Source organism: Meles meles, chromosome 6 (genome assembly GCF_922984935.1).
Source record: "Meles meles chromosome 6, mMelMel3.1 paternal haplotype, whole genome shotgun sequence".
NCBI lineage: Eukaryota > Metazoa > Chordata > Mammalia > Carnivora > Mustelidae > Meles > Meles meles.
In genome coordinates this window covers 112,675,901-112,695,588 of record NC_060071.1, presented here as the reverse complement: position 1 = coordinate 112,695,588, position 19,688 = coordinate 112,675,901, and positions in this window count along the sequence as shown.

The window sequence follows — 19,688 nt, the reverse complement described above, 5'->3', positions numbered from 1 at the left end:
ATTGGATGATGGTGACGATGATATCTAGAGAGAAATAACAAAAATGGTATGCAGGAGTGAAGGGTAAACAGGTGTTTTTTATACTATTTTTATCAGTTCTAGTCAGTTGGAAGTTTGCATATCAAAGTAAACATTTAAAAAAAGAAAAAACCTACATAATGCAGTTAGACTTAAAGGGGACTTTATTTAAAAATCCAAATAGCTCTGTCTTTCAAGAGGGATAGTGCTCTGCCAGACTTAATTTCCCTTCCGAAGATTCTTGGGTTCATTGATTGAATAAAACAAAAACAGCTGTTGTGTGAGAAAACGGTGGGTTCTGCAAATGAGCAGAGGAGACCACAATGCCCGCTGTGTATGAAACAGCATCTTGGGGCTGCCGGCACCGTTTGTTAGGAATTGCCTTGGGGATAAACACAGACTAGTGACTAAACAATGATGTCACACAATTGTCTTAAACAAATGAACCAAAAAGGCAATTTGTGCCACATTCCAACTAGGTCATAAAACTTCATTTAAGAAGTTTTGACCCTAGGATTTCTCTAAGCCTTTCCTAATACTTTGTTTTGACTCCTCTCTCCATGGGCCGTAATTCAAAACAGTGCAGCCCAATTTCGTTTTCGGTGTTTCCTGTGAAATCTGGCCCTTTACTTCAGAAGAGTGCTGAAGTGTCAACACATGATCGAGAGATTGTTTCCAGATGCTCAACACTATAGAGAAAGACCCGGCAGTGGAAGGGAAAAAAACAGGAATGTGGTGAACGCCGTGGGATCACGGGATCACCGAGGAGTGAACGTGAGCCAGGAGGAAGGAGGAGAGAGAAGTGAGAAGAGAGGGGAGATGGAAGACCAATGTGTGGTTTCGAGAAGAACTTTAAGACTCGGTTTTGGGGAAAATCTGCCAGCCCGCACATGTTCATAAGATCTCTCCGCTGCCAAGTAAGCCTTTTTGGTGAAAGGAGAAAGTTGTGGACTGAGGGCCTTGGGAAGGCTGCAGGGTGGAGAAGCATTACTAGAGATGGAAGAGGAGAATACAAGAGTCCCGACGTGTGACGTCATTGGTTTCTCAGGCACTAGATGATGGTGGGCTGGATAGGGCAGGCCACATGGATTGTTCGGGGACCTTACTCGTTTTGCAGCAGTCTCACTTTGCAGGCCTCCTCTCGGATACCCGCTCCCTGACCCATCAGACCCACAGTCTTAGTCCTGCGTTACTTCACCAAGTCAGAGGACTCTTGGGCCAGCGGCACTCACAGCACGTTGGCAGCCAGCAAATGACGCCACTTCTATAAGACAGCACAGTTTAGGTTTTTGATCAATTCTTGACCACTCTATTTTATGTCCAACTCTATTTTAATTAAAATGACTTCAGAAGATAGAACATGGGACGGATCCTGGAAACGCACATTTTACCACTAGCAAGTATAGTGGGTCAGGAACTACCTGCAATGTGTATGCTGTGCCTAAGTACCATCATCTTTTGGGAGATGGCTATGCTTATGGGGGTTCCAGCCCTGGACCTAGTTCACCAGACCAGACCTCTGTCACAGCTATTTCCCATTGGAAACCTTTGTAGCCTGGGTGGGTCAAGCTGAGAATTCCTAATCTACCAGACTGTAAGTGCAAATATCTCTTTCTAACCTTTCTTTCTTCCCATTAGTTATTAGGATAAAAGAAGAAAAATCTGACTATCTGAAAATAAATATTTCATAGGAGCACTCAGGGAAGGTTCTGGTGCAATCTGGGGGGCGGGACCTAGAAAGTAGTGCTAGAAGACAGCAGTGTTCAAACTTTTCCTATGACTCCACCTTTTATAAAGATGCCTCAAAGGCCAAATCATCACTGCCATCATCATCATCATTGAGTCCATCTCCACCCCTCACCCCTGCAAAAGGTTTCACCGAACACCCTTTGAAAACCTCCACCTTAAGAAAATGAGGCCCAGAGAAATTGCGTGCCATACCCCAGCATGCCAGCTCATGGGTGACAGTACTGGGACCACAGCCCTTTTGCCCACGGAAGCATGTGCTCATTACCTGGAAGACACCACATCACCAAAAATGGATTGCAGAGACTCCAGTGATTTTCAGTGTAAGAGAGACCCTGTCTGGCCCAGTGTAAGAGAGACACACACACAAAGGTGTTTTCAAGCCCTCCAAGCACATGCAGCCAGGCTAAAACTCTTTGCAACATTCCTATTAACATGTAGCAGACTGTGTCTCCAGGAATTGGTAGGACCTCTCCCCCAGCCCAACATGAGGTCTCGGCTATTGAGACGGTGTAGGAAAGCAAACAAGCCAGACATGTACGGTGCGTGTATTCTTAGGAACTCTTGGGCCGATTCCACAATAGTGTCAGCCTTCTCCACTCTGGGCAGGATTTACATCAGGCATGCCGTCACATTGTTGGGCAAGGATTTGGTTCCTTTGTTATTTTTTTTTTCCCCAGGGAGAAAGGCTAGGAACCAACTCCACGTAATAGCGTGGTTATTTTAAACCTTTGTCCACTTCACCCACATACTGACTATCCGTTAAGTAAGTTTTACAATTATTCTGTGAGAGCCTAAGAGCAATATTTCCCTTATTCTGCAAACAAGGAGAGGAAGGAGAGAGAGGTCACATGATTTGCCCAAGGCCACTCCGTCATTTGGTGACAGATGGGATGATCAGTCCCTGACTGAAGGAGGAATACTCCATTTTCTCTTCCAGCAGATTCTAGACTGGATTCGGGTTCTGTCCTTCAGTGAACAGGTTGTAGACCCAAACCGAGGGACTGTTCCAGTTTGAAGAAACAGAACCGAGAAGACAGTTCCATGACACATGGATCAGAAGGAAAAACCACCACCGTAGATAAAGGGTAACAGATATCATAGAATTCCCTCCGACCTCTGTGTTTACAGGCCATCTATATCCAAACATAGACTTGCATTTGGGGAATAAATAAGTTGTAGTACCATAGATTTGCATACTCTTTACTGGCCGAAACTCCCCTTCCCTCTGAAGGGTTTTAAATGAATTTAATTCACCCCTGAAATAAGGTTGAACAAACTTTTTAAATGAAGTGTGGATGCTGAAAGGAAAGATCCATGGTCCTGCCAAAGCAAACCCAGAAGTGAGAGGGCTAATTTGGCAGCTGTCAGGACAGATCAGTACATGGAGCGAGAAGCGGGTGGAAGGGAGGACGCCCTGTCTACAAGGACAAAGCGGGGCATGTGAGTCCAATTTTCCAAGCTTCTTCTCTTCCAGAGGGAGCCAACCGTAAACCCCACATGCCTTTCCACCTCATCTGATGGAAGCAGAATGCAACCTCCTGCACAGAGTCATTTCTAATTTCACTGGAATTACTAGGACCTGAGACATCCACACTCAGAAGTCCTGAAATAACACAGGTTTCTCTGCAGCTTGTCTGAGCACTCCTGGAATTCCTTTAAAATGCGGAAGGATGAGTAACCCTGGGTTCATTTCTGCAACGAGGGCTGGGAAAGGCCCAGACGCAAGACGCCAGGAGTGCAAATTTTGTAAAGCAAATCTAGTGAGCAAGTTATTCCTTCTCAGATCCCAACCTGTTGAGAATTAAGATGTCTTTCCGGCAACGCAGGCATTCCTGCTTCAGTTGTACCTGCGGCTTCAGGAAACGGCAAGGTGGGACAGCCGGCAAGAAAGCTAGCTTTCTTTCTTTCATCAACCACAAAGGATGGTCATGGCTCAGGCGGAACCAAATTTGGTTACAAAGGCTTTTCATCTACGTTCTACTCTACTTCCTACTCTAAGAAGAGTTTCTGGTCATCCCAGACCTGGGAACTTCAGAACCCTACAGTAAATATGAATACCAAAGAACAAACTCAAGTGTTTGGGGGAAGACAAATTCCTTCTGTCTCTTTCTCAGGGCCCAACATCCAAAGCCCCCCGACAACTCTGGGGAGCTCATCCTCCCTTGTGTACAAGGAACTGGAAAGCTGTCCTTGGTGTGGCAGCTGACTAATCCATTGACCTTGGGCTAATCATTTAATTTGGGATTGGTAATTCACAGTCAAAGCCTTGATTACTGTGATCTAACAGAAGTAAGCCTGCCTGGGCATGGGGACCCAAGGGTTATAATTTTAAGGATTTATTTCTTGGGAGTGGAGGCAAAAAGCCGATGGAAATAAAGCAGCCCAGATTTGAATGCCTTAGCTGTGAGTTTTACCAAGACTCCCACACCTTCTGACAGGGGCTCCCACATCTTCCAACAAGGGCTCCCATACCTTTCCACAAGCCCTGAGGACTTTCTCATGGGCCTGGGAAGCCATAACCCATGTTAGCTCAGACGTCTAGAGGTAGAGGTGTACGGTTCATCAGACTACACATGGGACACTTGGAAGACTTCGGAGAAATGAACTTTTTGCTCACCGTTGTCTCACCAGAGCAATCTTCTGGAAACTTAAATGTAATGTTCTCATCCCTTGCTTAAAATGGCTTTCTACTGTTCTGAAATAAAAGCTGAACTCCACAGTACAGTTTACACATCCCTGAGTGATCCAGCCCCTCCCTACCTCTCCGGATCCCTGTTTGCCTTCTTTCCTTTCATCCAGCCTCAAGGACGCTACTGCATTTCCTCCGATGACCAAGCCCTAGCTTGAGCACTCCATTGCCCTTCTTGCCTTTTTAAATATCTGTTTCTCTTTCAGTGCTCAGCTCAAATGTCACTTCCTCTAAGAAGCCCTCCTCCAGTCTTCTTCTATTCGATCAGATAAAACCTAGAGTTCTTGTAGACCCTCCTATTCTTTTCCTTCAGGGCCTTTATCACGGTTGGTAATGACGTACTTACCTGTTTACTTATCGGATTCCTTCCAGACTCTCCCCCCAGATTTTAAGCAGTATCTATTTCCCATGGTATCTCTGATGTCTACCAACTACCAAGTGCCTGGCACATACCAGACATGAGATCCAGAGATCTCACTAGGATGAAGGTGATGTTAAGTGGAAGACAGCAAACTTATTCTAGAAATTGAGAACACTGCCATGATCCACACCTGTGGGCCTTATTGGGCAGTGGCCTCTGACACTCCAGCTAGCCCAACACCTGCTTTTGGAGGGACGCTAATACCTGTGAATAAAACAAATCCATTCTTTTGTTTTGGTTGTTGAGATCATACTGGGGGAATTTGAGAAGAGATGAAATCCAAAACTTCCTTGTTTACTTGCCTTAAGCAGAGACCCAGCCTGAACGCCTTCTACCACCTGCCCCATCTCTGGCGAGTGCACAGGGTGAAGTGAGGGAGGCTGTGTGGGGACACTCTGGCCTGACTGTGGGATCCAATACAGCAGATACGTTAAAATATGCTGATGTGGAGTTATGTGTCTTCAGGGCACTGAGGGCAAAGAGAAAGATGGTTTAAAACAAAGCATTCATGCAGAGCCAAGAATGTCCCTGAGTCAATAGTCCTAGCCCTTTCTCAGTCTGCTTGTGAGGCCCTGGGTCTCAGATGGACCTGCCACCTAGAGATTACTGTCCACTAAACCCAACTGACATTGATCAAGCACAGACTGTACACAGTAGGAGCTCGGGAGAGAGCAGGAGACGAGGAACATAGACGGCTATTGATGTATTGAAGTAGACAGGCAGGAACAGAATTATTCAAGAATAAATCCAAGGTGACACAGAAACAGGAGTGTGATGGTCGACCCCACTCCTGTGCAGTGACTTTCCTTTGCATTAAGGGTGAGATCTCTATGAGCTGCCGTCATTCAGGAAGTCTTCCTGGAGGAGGTGAGTTTGAGCTTTGAGGAAAAAACTAAATTGGCCAAGTAAGCCAAACTGCGGGTAACTAGATCCACAGTAACCAGACTGCTGGGACCACCAAGAGTCTGTGCTCACGCTGTCATCAGGTGGGATGCCTCTACTCAACCATTTGGGGAAAAAGAACTCCCTTTGTGGCATCTATAATAGATTGCCCAGCAGTGAGATGATGAGGGTGAAACTTCGTTCTGCTTCTCCACCAAATGTTAGGATGCTATGTAGTGCTGGTGCCTCTCTGATTCCCTCACTAATCCAGGGTCCCAAGTAATAATCACTTTGTTCCACCAGCTGAATCAGCCCCCCCAAATAATAAAAAAAAAATTTATAACTTGGACTGTGCACTTTTGCTTACTGTTTGTTATCTTTCCTGTTTGTCTGAATCATTCTCCAAGGAAACATTGAAGTTCCAGCAAATTTTAAGCACCTGTGTCCACTTAGCTTCTGTTCACCTAGGCAGAGGTGAGGAGAAAAGCGCAAGGCAGACCACAACAGCAGTTACTTTCCATGCAGAGTCAGAGATTGGAAGTGCAGCTAAAACATCTTCGGCTGTAATGGCATCTCTTTTAAGGCGAGCCATTTCCCCAGGGAGAGTTCGCAGCTTGAAGCGAACACAGGACAATAAAAGATCAAGGATGTCTTTCTAAGGCTGCATACAGAGGAGCTGACACATGGAAGCTGGTCTGCTTCTGACCTCTTTAAAAGCCAGGACAGCAGTGAAGTGCCCACATTACATTTGCTATAAACTGACCAAGCAACTCTCCTTTTTTAAGCCACAAGCCCCCAGTATCTCGAGAGAATAGGCAGGGAGGGGCAATCTGGGAGATCAGGCCTCTGTCTCAGCTGGTGTCACTCAAGACTATCTGCCCCCGAGGAGTTTTTTGCACTTCCATCTTGCCCCCCCCCCCCCCCCCCCCCCGTCTGTCCCATTCTGGAAGTCTGTCCAACTCTCTGCTCTTTCCTCCCATGGTTTCTGTACCTTCATTATCGAAGGCCAAAGGAATAGTGCTAGATTGCGCATACGCACCCTCCGGGGTGATCCTTCTCCATTCTTCCTATCGTGTTTCATGGTTAGACCTCAGAACTGGTTTCAGCAGCACTGAGGTCAGAACTCCTGTTAAAGCTAAAGCCAAATTCGATTTTGTTTAGGAAGTGGTCCCTTGTCATTTTCATCTCCAGATAGAAGACCTCGGTTTTCCCAGAAAATAAAATAATAAAAAAGAAGTAGCCCAAGGTGGGCAACTGTGCAAGCAAGCGAATGAGGTGTCTCTAGTGGTGGGAAGAAGGTGGGTCCTCTGTGGGGGTGTGGCCAGCATGTCCCCAGACAGAGCATGGGGAACTTTCATCGTCTGTTGTGGGTTTCCTGGGTAGGAGAAAGAGATGACTGGGACTCTACTAATGACCACAATCAGCAGACCTTGGGTTAGGTCTCTCAAACTTTAACATGCCTGCGGATCCTCCTGACTTTAAAATGCAGATCTCCTGGGGCGCCTGGGTGATTCAGTCCTTAAGTGTCTGCCTTCAGCTCGGGTCATGATCCCAGGGTTCTGGGATGGAGTCCCACAATGGGTTTTCTGCTACGTGGGAAGCCTCTTCTCCCTTTCCCACTCCCCCTGCTTCTGTTCCCTCTCTCAAGGTGTCTCTCTCTGTCAAATAAATAAATAAAATCTTTAAAATAGAATAGAATAAAATAAAATAAAATGCAGATTTCCTTTCACTCTGGACAGAGCCTGCATTTCTACCAAACACCTTATTGATGTGGATGTGACCTATCCCAGGCACATTTTGATCCTGGGCACATTTATTTACTGCCTTCCTACCCCCACCTGGGCTACGTCATTTTATCAAAACAGTATGGTAGGAGTGAGACCCAATTACTAGCCTCCTGAATCATCCATTGTTAGAGCTATTTCTTGCAGTTAAATTTAAAAAGCCCCTCCCGGTAGTTCCCCCGTTGCACAAGAAACCAATCTGTAACAAGACACTTGAGGCAAGCAAGCCACTATGCAAAACATTTTTGGCTCTTTCTGCCGCGGGACAGGTGGCTGCCAGTTGATGTTGGAATAGGAAGTTTTATATGATAGTGTTGTGGTGGCGCTGGTTCTGAAGGCGGTGACGAGTACTTTGCTGTGGCAGCCTCAGCGGCCCCCCCTCCAACATTCGGGCTTATGGGAAAGATGAGAGAAGCATGGGCCGGGCTCTGCAGACTGGGGGATATTATTTTTCACTTTCTCTGCTACTGGGCATCCCACGCCTTTTATAAATATTTACAGGACAATTTCCTTCTTGAGAGTGTCCAAGTGTGAGGGAGGGGTGAGGAGGATGGTTGAACAGAGAAAGGAAAAAATGGTGCTCAGGTGAATGGAGAGTAGAAGGTGGGGGAAAGGCCCCTGAGGGCTTGTTTTAGGCCAGTTTCCTTACAGGCCGGAGAAGAAGTTGGAATAGGTTGGAGATGTCAAGCCTGGGGTCTGTGGTTTAAATTAGCAACTCCCCACAGTTGTAAGCAATGTGTGGTCGCTGTGTACATTTTTCTAGGGCGAAAAGCCATAGATTTCAATGGCTTCTTATAGGGCCATGATTTACAAAAGGTTAATCGTCACCTTTTCAAGCAGGATCATCTAGCCCCTCCCAGAGTGAATATTTAGAGTCCAAGTCTTCTAGAAACTGCAGACATCAAGCTCAGGTTATGGGATTTGGAGGGACAGGACAGCCACTTAGAATCATTTTCTAGCAGAGGCTAAAGGGGGGCAGCCTCATTTTACAGAAGGAGAGCGGAACTACAGTCAGTTCAAGTGACTCCCCTAAATCACGGGGTTAGAAGATAAGCCTGGACTAGAAACAGACCTGGCACACACAACACTGGTCTGCATTTAGCGAAAAGCCCCCTTCAATCACGCCGTCATCGCCTGGGAAGGGAAAGAAATTTGCGGCCACAACTCCAGGAGCCCAGCTGGTTATTTCTAGCTTATTGAATGTCAAAAATCCAGGCCGCTTCTCACAGCAGCCTCCACTTGTCAGACCAAATCAAGGCATCCACGCGTCAAGCAGGCGAATCAGCTGCCTCCAACACCGGCCTGGCGGAGCCTGCCGGCCTGCGAGGTGCACCTGACCTTGTCTGAGCGCAGCCGGCAGGCATGCCCCGCCCCCCGCGCCCAGGGAGCCAGCTCCCACCTGCAGCCCCCGCGTCAAGCCTGTGTGGCCACCGCGGTTTCTTAGCGCGGAGCCAGCTTGGCCACCTGTTTTGGCCGAGTGTGACCACAGAAGATGGTCTCCCACGGCCTTTGACCCCAGCCATGGCTTGGGCAGAACCCTCTGGCTTCTCTCTGGTCTGTCTTGGAATCTCCCACCTTCACTTGCTTTTCTTCTCAACACACCGCCCACCCTGAGCCCAGGTCCTCCCTAGGTCCAAGTCAATGAGCTTGTTGGTGTCTGCAGAATCCAGTTTCGCAGCAATCCGAGCAATCCTGAGTGTCTGCTGGTGGTTTCTCCTCCCAGCTTTCCTTCATTGAACAGACACTGGAGCATCTGCTGGCTAGGCTTTGGATGCAGCAGGCTGGCCTCCACCCGACCCTCCAGGGTGCTGACAATCTTCTGGGGGAAGAGAAGGTGATGTTTTAAAGCTGTGATTGGATGGATGGGTTGGGGGTTGCTAGAGGAAACGGAGGAGGGCTGGGGGCAACCAGCATTGCGGGCAGGGAGAACCCCGCAAGGTGTAAGGCTTGAGAGAAGGCAGGGTGGCTGTGGGTGTAAAGAGATGGGAGTGAATAGCGCACTAGGAGTTGGGGAAGAGCCAGAAAGGGACTCCTGCGCCAGAGAAAGAGGATCCTAGCACCCGGCTTTGGAGGCGGTTTTGTGGGTTGGGTTGGGTTGTTTGTTTTGCCTTGGAGGGTTTTTAACAAATGCCCCATCAGATTTGATTTCCTAGGTGGCCCTGGAGGCAGAACTCCTGTAAATCCCAGTGCTGGGGCTTAGCAGCGTTTTCAAGGTCAGGGGCCATGTCCTCCTGTGTGGGGCTCAAATGTTCTTCACCCCCTCCCTGTTTTTTTCCACCCTTTAACCCCGCTGTGACTGGTTTGGCCTTCTGCGTCCCACTGGCCCTTCTTAACCTTTAGGTAGGTCACCAGGTTGACAGCGTTCCCAATCCATCACCCTGTTTTCAATCATTTATTTGAATGGTCTGCGTTATAAGACATTGCTATAAGCCAGGCATTGTGCTAATCACTGGGGGATGCAGAAAGGAAGATTCACATGTTTCCCGATCTAGAAGAGCTTACAATTTATCCACTGGTGCCTCCGAGTCAGCTGTAAAGTTTTCAAAAATACAGCAGACTGGGGGGGGCCCCTGGGTGGTTCAGTCGGTTGAGCATCGGCCTTTTGATACTGGTTCAGGTTGTGATCTCAGCATCGTGAGATCTCACGATGCTGAGATCAAGGCCCTGTGTTGGGCTCTGCACTCAGCAGGGAGTCTGCTCGAGATTCTCTCTTTCTCTCTCTCTCCCTGCCCCTCCCCGCAGCCCCCCCCCCCCGCCCACACACACTGTCTCCAAAATACATCTTAAAAAAACTTTATAGCTGACTGAACATCACCAGACTGACTAAATTGGAATCTTTGGGGAGTAGTTTCCATGGAGCCATATTATTTAAACTCTCCGCCAAGTAACTCTCTTGAGCCGTTAGAACCACTACTCTTTGGAGAAATTTCTCTAAAAGCTGCTCCTCTACACGGTCAACGGGGAGAACAGATCTGGAGTCTGGCTCCTGGTCTTAAGAAAGTCAGAAATCACCAGAAAGGAAGACAGAGGCAAGCTCAGTCCAATGAGCTGTAAACCTGGGACCTGCTCACATGCCTTCCAAGGAGGGGGAGGGGTAGCACGGGGGCGGGGGGGTAAAAGGAAGGACAGAGTAGAATGTATTGGGATGTTGGGGAGGGCTGGGCCTGCCCGGAACGGACAGTGCCTCTTCCTCAACCTAAATTACATACATTGTCCAGTTAGGAAGCAGGAGACCAACTTGTTGACACAAAGACTCCTTTTCAGGACCACCTTGATTGTCATGGTCAAGACCTAGGGATGTTCATGCTGACCAGTTTCAAATGGTGACTGTGATGAATGATAAAAAGGGATCAGCAAGCCCATTATTCACAAGCCGGTATATCTCCACCAGCTACGCCTGAGCACTAGGGCAAACTGAAGCAAAGGGGGTCTGTTCACCCACTCTTTGCAGGAATAGCCACCCTCTGGGGGATTCCCGGCAGAGGCTCTCCTGTCCAATCATGCCTGGAATCTCACAGCCCCGGGGATGGGTCTTCAAGGGGTTTGAGAGGATTAAATTTCCAGTTCCACTTGCTGCCTCTTGGTCTGAGAAATCTAATTGTTAAGTATTTATTTATTGAAAGCTAACTGTGGGCCAAGTCCCGTGAAGCCTCAGTGACTATACGTGTAATCCACCAGGGAAGATAAGACACCATTACATGTAAAAGTAAATAAATAGAAGATAGATATTTCTAGACCAGCCTGGAAGAATTGGCTTGTGGTTGATTGGAGCTTTGTATCCTGACCACTTAGCCCCCCAGCCTGGATTTGAGTACAATGTATTCTGGGTCATATGCAGACGTGCGAGGCATGGTCTTTGCCCTCAAGAAGCTTGCAATCCAATGGGGAGGACGGAATATATCAGAATGAAATATATAAAAAGTAGCGTAGGCTGGGACAAGCAAGTGATTCAGTGTTTGCTTTGGCATTAATAGGACTTGTCTGAAATATCCAGCTCTTCCCGCCCCCCCCCCACCACACCCCAGCCATACCATGGACATCTTTCAGGAAGACAGTTCCGATCACTTTGGAATTCATCTTATTGGAATTAGTGGTCAGGACATAAAAGCCTCTTCTCCCACCATGGTCAGACCCTGCGGTCCGCCCCCGTGCTGGCTCTCCCTTCTCCCTCCACTCCCGTACCTCCCCTCCATGTCAGTTACACACTCATCTCCTCTAGAGATGCTGAGTCACCCTGGGTGGGAGGGTGAGAAAGAAAAAAACTTAATGCCCGATCATCTCCAGAAAAGGCGGAAGGAGAGTTCCACTTAACAGTAGCAGCGTCTCACAAATGCCAAGCATGTGAACTGGTCTTGGGGGGGGGGGTGCACTTCTTTCAGTTACTTCCCAGAAATGCTTGTGATCTAAAATGACAGGCATCAAGAGCATCAAGCCTAGGCAAGCAGGTGAAAAGCAGTTTCCATTGGGACAAAGTCGCTGCGTCCCTGTGCAGAAGCCAGTACCCTGAAAGCTGGAGGTGGCCTCAAAGAGGCAGGTGGGAGGAGGTCAGTTCATGTCTCCCTGAGAGGAGGTGAGCGGTCTGGCTCCTGCTTAAAAACCTAGGTGTGAGGGGCACCTGGGTGGCTCAGTCATTAGGTGTTAGCTGCTTTCAGCTCAGGTCCAGATCCCAGGTTTCTGGGATCAAGCCCCAAGTCAGACTCCGTACTCAGGGGAAAGCCTACTATCCCATTCTCACTATCTTTCTCTCTGTGTCAAATCAATGTTATATCTAAAAAGAAAAGAAAAGAAAAAACAAACAAAAAACCTATGTGTGATTGATTTTTTTTTTTTTTTTTAGGCCTGACCGTAGGAAATTACAGAGGCTTTGCCTGGCAGGTCTGGGGTGGGGGGAAGGCTGCCACTGCACAGCAGCCTTGGGGCACAGCCCGCCTGTGGCTGTGGAGGGAGGTGCAGTCACGCACCTGTGGGGGCCCCTCGCTGGTCACGTGCTTCGCATGTCTGAGTTCCTCGCTGGGAGGCACCTGCATTTCTGTCTCTGTTTGAGGCTTGGGCAGTGGTCCTCTGCAGGTGCCCATCTTAGCTGAGTCCTACTTCGAGGGGGAACGTGGGTAGGGGAGGAAACCATGAAGACACTCTCCCCACTGTCTCAGTACGCAGGACTTTTCCACCTTGAGCCCTTCCCCCATTCCTCTCCTCCAACATCCGGGGCCCTAAAACTGCCTTTTCTTTTTTTTCTTTTTTTAAAGATTTATTTATTTATTTTTACAGACAGAGATCACAAGTAGGCAGAGAGGCAGGGAGAGAGGGAGAGAGGAGGAAGCAGGCTCGCCACCAAACAGAGAGCCCGATGTGGGGCTCGATCCCAGGACCCTGAGATCATGACCTGAACCGAAGGCATAGGCTTTAAACCACTGAGCCACACAGGCGCCCCTAAAACTGCCTTTTCTTTAGGGGCTTCCTCAAGACACAACCCTCACCTCTATACTGATCCATCAGACCCTGGCTGGTACGCAGTTCCATGGGGGAAAATGGAACAGGGGACGGGCACCTTCTCTGATTTTAGACTCTTGCTTGTACCATCGCAGCGAGTGATTAAAAGCTTCTTGCTTTAATTGGCTACTCCGACTCCTGACAGCAAAGCCTGCTCTCCCCAACCCCCAGCTGAGCTCCTGACAGGAGGGACTCCTCAAGCTCCCTACCCAGTGGGAGCACACACTGCAAACATGGCCCCATTTCTGTCCGAGCCTATGCCTTCTCCGACAGGAGTTCCAATTGCAGTTTCTCCACTTGGTTTCTCTTTCTCTCAAGACACAGCAGTACCCAAGGACAAAAAGAAACCCAGGGTTGCCATGGGGGTTGGGCAGGGAGTCAGTAGGAAAGGAAGAAATAATGAAGCAGACCCCTGCCAGATCCAGACTTAGAGACCAACTTCTTCCCATCTACACTACCGTGCAAGAGTCAAAGAGTCGGCAAGGTGTGCGCCTTGGCTAGGACCACCCAACGAGAACCCAGGTCCTGATTACTTCGGGACCACCTCCTTGATCTTCTCACTTCCTGCTAAGGGCTCTGGGCAGAGGTGGGCCCCGGGGTGCCGAGGACTGGGCCATGCCCTCTGTAGTCTGCCTTTTGGGGAGATTCAGCCTCACTGGGGAAAAGGAGACAAGAGCAGAATTTGTCCAGAATCTCAACTTCGAATTTGTCCAGAATCAGTCAGCTGGAGGGCTAGTTAAAACGCAATTGCCAGCCCCACTCCCAGGGCATCTTATTCAGTAGGTCAGGGTAGGGTCTAAGAATTTGCATTTCTAACAAGCGTCCAGGTGCGGCTGATGAGAACCACTGGGCTAGATGATAAACAACCAAAAAGCAACGGAGAAAGAAAGACTGGAAACTAAGGGAAAGAAGGAAGGAGAAAAGGAGTAGGGGTGACATGGTTTATGAGGGCAAGAAATGAATCCGAAGTGCTGGTCCTTGGGAGGTTTTCCTCTTCCTCACCCACCCTGACCTCAGGCTTGTATAGAAGTCTTCAGGTGTTCTTTAAAGCCCTCCCCCACCTTCCCGCTCTGGTCCACAGGTGAGGCCAAAATCTCCATTTAACGTCCTTAGAGCTGGTGCGTGAAAGAGACCAAAGCGGGCTCCTTTTCCAACCCCCCCCCCCCCCCCCCCCCCCCCCCCCCCCCCCCCCCCCGGCTCAAAGGCTGCACAGCTGCCTGCCCCCTGTGAAGCCCAAGGGCTGCTCTCCCAGAAGCCCTGAGGATACAGAGTCATGGGGGGTGGGTGTGGCCAACTCGCCCACTTCTCCCCGGCTGCCTCCAAGCCTGGGTGCTCAGAGAAAGGTAAGGGGGGGGGGGCTCACTACAATAGGATGGGTGGAGGAGCTGAAAACCACAGCCCATGTTGACTCAGCTCATCTTTCAAGTTCTCCTGAATCATCAGTGAATGCGGACTTGCTTTCATAGTCCATCAGGTCTGAATGTGGGTCATAAACGTGTTTGAATGTAACAGCACAGAAGAAAGCCAGGAACAGCAGGAAAAAAGAGTTTTCAAGTGGGTGTGACGCCCCAGGGGCGACCCTCCTCTCCAGACCTGTTAGCTGTTCCACTGGCTGTGGGAAAACCAAGGCACAGGTGTTCTGTCCAGGGGCACAAAGCTGTTCTAGTGAAAGCAGGAGGAGGGCCAGAGGTCAGTCCACGCCAGGGCTGAGAGAAGGAGCCCTGCACCTGGAGCAGAGGCGCTGGGAGGGCTCGGGGTGGGGGAGGGCAGCTGGAGCTGCAGCTCCCCCCTAATCCCCCACTACCCCCAGCTTCCTAGGTGAGCCATGGAGAACCACCCCAAAGGCCCCTGCTGTGAGCTTGTGGCTGCCCTCACACTGAGGCTCAGAACTAGAGACTTATGCCTCCTTTCATTGTTGCTGTGAACTCCAGAAAAAAAAAATTCAAAGCTGTGAATGGATTTTCTGTTTCAGAAGACTGAAAATATTTCCAGAAGACCTAAGAAGAATCTGGGGCTTGGAGATCTTTCCTCTCCCTATTTCTCCAGCCCCACGGGTGGGGAGCTACCAGGCAGGCCCCCCTTCAGTCCCTGTGGGAAGAGCCCATGTGTGGCTGGTGGGTATCTCTCGCCACCCCAGAGGAGGTGGGTGAGGCCCTCGACGTGCTTCCTTAAAGCCACGGGGAAAGAGGAGGTGCTGATTCACACGCAGCTGCTTCCTGGAATCGCAGTGCCGGGCTGGCAAATGAATGGTATTTTCCCAAGGTGATCCAGAAGTGTTACGACATTCCTGCCCTATCCCCAGCAGACCTTCCTGTAAGTCAAACCAGAAAGTTACCCGAACCATGCATTCCTGAGCAGTCAAGCTCATGAGGTTCCAGACACAGTGTTTCCAACGTGTCTCCACAGCCCTCTCGAGAGTTGAGGTCCCGTCACCCCCGGGACCTCTGGACTTCCCTAGCGGGGCCATGCATCTGTCTGGCCGGCCCTGGAGTCATGTGGAAGCCTATGTGTGGCTCCAAGTCATCCAGGAAGTGCAGGACTGGCCTGATGCCCCTCAGAGGACCGTCAGCTGAGAAAGGAGTGGAGCCCTGAGCCTGCTTTGTCCTGAGGTTCACAAAGACCCTTTCTCTCCTCCTGCGCAGCTCTCCAGCTGGTCTGAATAGAGAGCTATCGGGTCCCACACTGAATTGGTCTTGGCTTTTTCTCAGAAATAAGGCACCGGTTTGCGAGTGCCCCTGATTAACACTTGGTCTCCTTTTCTCTCTCTCACATGAAGAAGGCGTGAAGGAGAATCGAGTCTCCCCTGTTCTTGAGTGTAGAGGCTTTCATTTGGGGATGTGCAGGGAGGGGCGAGGAGAAATTCTGGACTTTTCATCTTCTGCCTCTGAGACAGATTGCGGCGGGAAACAACAAACATAAACCTACTTGGTTCTCCTTTCCTCATCCCTTTCCCAGTAAGTGGAAAGCTACTGAGTGCCGAGGTATCTGGGGACTGAAACAGCACGAGCTGAGAATGAGGGCCTTGCTAAGAGCCTTCTCTGGGTTGACTGGAATCCGACGTCACCCTCTCTCCCCCCTTGGCTGGTGGCTTCTGAAGCCTTTGGTTGGGAAACGCTGACCGAGCTGAAGGTTCTTGCTTTTAAACCTAATTCTGCAGTTGCGGTAAATAGAATATAACTATAATTTGTCCTGAGTTAAGAGTTTACAAGGTATTCTTTTTTTTTTTTTCCCCTCGTCACGGTCTTCTGAAGTTGGTATTATTATTGCTCTTGAATCAGTAAAGAGCAAGGTTGAGGAGGGTTTAATAACTGGCCCAGGGTGAATGCAGAGTCAAGTTTCAAATCCATAGTCTCCCGACTCAAAGTCCATATTCTTCAGAAACAAGGCCTGACTGGCTAGGAAATTGTGTTTTCTAGGGTAAGGAGAGCCTGCTCCCTTGGAGCTGGAGGACTGTGATTGGTATTTCGTTTCTTGGGCAGGTGTTTTCTGTTAAGCACAGGCTGACTTAAATTTGGGATAGGGCCGGACCCCTGGGGAAGCCTCTGTGCTGTGCGTCCCTGATACACGCATTGGCTCTATCAGAACCCTAATGTTCTGAGAAGATACAGATTAAATGGAGAAGTCTGCACTGCCCACGACCTTGTGGAAATGTTGGTCTGCAACAAGCATGTGGTGGTTGTAATGTATTATAGATTTGGTTTCTGACTCTTTCCTGACATGGAGCTCCTAAAACCCCTGGAATTTCCTGTGTTGAGAGAAAGAAAAGATATCTTTTGTTATGCTAATGAGGCGTGCATGAGAGTGTATGTGTGTGTTTAAAAACACCTAAGGACAGGACTGCTTGCCAGTGGACCCAACCACCTGATTAGAGGGTTGGAACATCCAGTCTCCCCTATCCCCACCCCACCTCTCCCCTCCCCGCCCTCCAGTGAGAGGGGCTGGTGATTGAGTTTAGTCACCAATGTCTAATGAGGTAATCAATCATGCCCAGGTAATGAAGCTTCCATTAAAAACCCAGTGAGGTTCGGAGGTGAACAGGCAGAGACTTGGGCAAAGCACCAGACTCTTTGAGAAGCACGGAAGCTCCCTACCTCTTACTGTTCCTTGTCCCATGGATGCATCCCTTCCATCTCTCTGTTCTTGAATTCTATCCTTTTCTAATAAACCAGTAATCTAGTAAGCAAATGTTTCTGGGAGCTGGCTTTAGCAAATTAGTTAAAACCAGGGAGCAGATGGTGGGGACCTCCAGTCTCTAGCTGGTCAGTCAGAAGCATAGCTGATAATCTGAACTTGGAATTGGTATGGGCGGTGGCGGGGGGGCGGGGAGAGGATGAGGGGGTCTTGGTGGACTTAACCTGCGGGGTCTGATGCTATCTATGTGTAGATGGCGTCAGAACTGGGTTGAATTGGAAGGCGCTGGAGCTGCTTGGAGTTACCGTCTCATTGAAACTGGTGACCAGAATCTTCGTGGTCCTGACAGGGTGCCGAATGAACATGGTGGCATGTCTTATGCTCTCAGTGTACACTGAGAGAGTTTTCTTTTCTTTTGTTTTTCTAAATAATATTTCTTTTTGAGAAGTATTAATTTAAGGGTTATTGTTTATTGATAATTTTACTATTATTGATACAATTGACATGACCTGGTGTATAATACCATGATTTGGTGTGTGTATGTATTGATGATATAAGATTCTCACAATAAGTTAACATCCATCCCCTCACATAGCCACATGTTTTTTTCTTGTGATGAGAACAGTTTTATAAAGATTTTATTTATTTATTCATGAGAGTCAGAGACAGGCAGAGGGAGAAGCAGACTCCCTGCTGAGCAGGGAGCCCAAGGCAGGGCTCAATCCCCGGACCCTAGAATCATGACCTGAGCTGAAGCTTAATGACTAGGCCATCCAGGTGCCCCATGAGAACTTTAAAGATGTATGCTCTTGGCAACTTTTAAATGACAATAGTATTGTTAACTATAGTCACCACACCATATATTAGATCCCCAGGATTTATCTTCTCACTGGAAGTTTATACCTTTTGACCATCTTCACTCATTTCACTACCCTTCCTGCCTCTGCCAACCACCAATCTGTTCTCTGTATCTACAAATTTGGTTTTTGTTGTTGTTTTAGATTCCACATATCAGTGAGATCATACAGTATTTGGCTTTCTCTGACTTATTTCACTTAATTCCCTCAAGGGCCATCCATGTTGCAAATGGCAAGATTTCTTTATTTTATTTATTTTTTTTAATCCTGAGAGAGAGAAAGAGAGCAGGAGGAGGAGCAGAGGGAGGAGAGAGAGACTCTCAAGTGGACTCCCTGCTGAGCACAGAGCCCAATGCAGAACTTGATCCCATGACCCATAGATCATGACCTGAAAGGAAACTAAGAGACAGCCCTTAACTGAGCCATTCAGGGGCCCCAAAATCTCTCTCTTGTTTAATGGCTGAGTAATCCATTGTGTGTGTGAGTGTGTGTGTGTGTGTGTGTGTGTGTGTATCCCATCTTTTTACCCATCCGCCTGTCGATGGACATTTCAATTGTTTCATGTCTTGCCTGCTGTAAATAACGCTGCTGTGAATTAACATTGGGTGTATGTATCTTTTCAAGAGAGTGACTTGGTTTCCTTCAGATAAATGCTCGGAAGTAGAATTGCTGGAACATATGGTAGTTCTATTTTTAATTGGAGGAACCTCTGTATTCTTTTCCGTAGTGGCTGCATCAGTTTATATTCCCACCAGCAGGGCACAGGATTCCTTTTCTCCACATCCCTGCCAACACTTGTTTCTATTCTTTTTGATACCAGCCCCACTTGCAGGTGTGAGAGTTCATCCTGTGTCTTAGATGTGCACTTCACCGATGGTTAGTGATACCGAGCTCCTCTTTACATACCTGTTGGCCATTTTTGGAAAAATGTGTATTCAGAGCCTCTGCCCATTTTTAAAAATCCAGTTGTTTGTTCTTTTCCTATCAAGTCATAGGAGTTCTTTCTATGTTTTGGATATTACCCCCTCATCAGGTATATGACAAGCAAATATTTTCTTCTGTTTTGGAGGTTACCTTTTCATGCTTTTGAAGGTTTCCCTTACTGTGGAGACTCTTTCAATCTGATATTGTCCCGCTTGTTTATTTTTACTTTTGTTGCATTTGCTTTTGGGTGTCAAATCCAAAACAGTCACTGCAAATACTGATGGTAAGGTCCTTACCCCTAAGTATTTTTTGTTTGTTTGTTTTTGTTTTTTTAAAGGGAGTTTTATGATTTCAGGTCTTACATTCATGTTTCTAATCCATTTTGCATTGGTGTGTGTGTGTGTGTGTGTGTGTGTGTGTGTGTGTGTGTGTGTGTGGTATAGGACACTGACCCAGTTTCATTTTTTTGCTTGTGACTGTCCACTTTTCCCAACACCATTTATTAAAGAGCTTGTCCTTTCCCCACTGTATTTTCTTGCCCCCTTTGTCATAAATTGAACATATATGGTCACTCCCATTTATGGGCTCCCCATTCTATTCTGTTGATCTATGAGCCTGTTTTTAATGCCACTACCCTACTATTTTGATTGCTGTAGCTTTGTAATATAGTTTGCAATCAGGGAGTGTGATGCCTTCAGCTTTGTTCTTTATCAAGATTGGTTTGCCTATTTGAGATCTTACGT